Source organism: Penaeus monodon, chromosome 25 (assembly GCF_015228065.2).
Source record: "Penaeus monodon isolate SGIC_2016 chromosome 25, NSTDA_Pmon_1, whole genome shotgun sequence".
NCBI lineage: Eukaryota > Metazoa > Arthropoda > Malacostraca > Decapoda > Penaeidae > Penaeus > Penaeus monodon.
In genome coordinates this window covers 32,980,747-32,981,474 of record NC_051410.1, presented here as the reverse complement: position 1 = coordinate 32,981,474, position 728 = coordinate 32,980,747, and positions in this window count along the sequence as shown.

Below are 728 nucleotides of genomic sequence, written 5' to 3'. Positions count from 1 at the left end.
ATGCTGGAAATTGTAATCGAAATTATAATCGATTACTGAGATATTTCACGCTGTAATCCAGGTAATCGATTCCGCCCGCTCCTACCGCTTACAAGTCACGTGATGCATAACATTTTAAAGGGACGATAATGCTTGTTTCAATCAAAAACTGCCAGAAAGAAATCGAAGCACATGTGAAGAGGAAAATAATAATAAGAAAAGAGAGGCACGTAAATAAAATGAGCTTAAGGGACTTATAACGTTGCTTATAACTTAGGAATATTATTCAGCCTGACAAAGTGAAATAATCCCACGCAACCGGCACTTTAGCTTGAATCGGGATGATTTATATGAAAGGAAACTGCTTAATGACTTGCCTTTATGCAAATGATGAATAGTTTCTTAAGGCATATTAATCCTGTTAGAAGAAAGAGCGAAACATTGCACACCATATTCAAGACATTACATGCTTGTTAAAACCGTATTGAAATGAGGATCAGACAGCATCAGAGTGAAAGGTCTCAAGATCTCCTTAGTTCCAGAAGACATTCACCTGAAGACATTCGAAGGCTTCCCAGAATAGGTTGCTGAGAGTAACAAGAGCCACTTGGCACGAGACCTTAAACCGGCTTTCCGGGAAGTCTCTTTGTCATCAAAATTGTGCACAGAAAGAGGCAAGCGAAGGGGCTGGAAAAGCAGAGCGGGTTAATGGTATAGAGAAACCGTGTAGCTGTGTGGAGAGAGGGTGT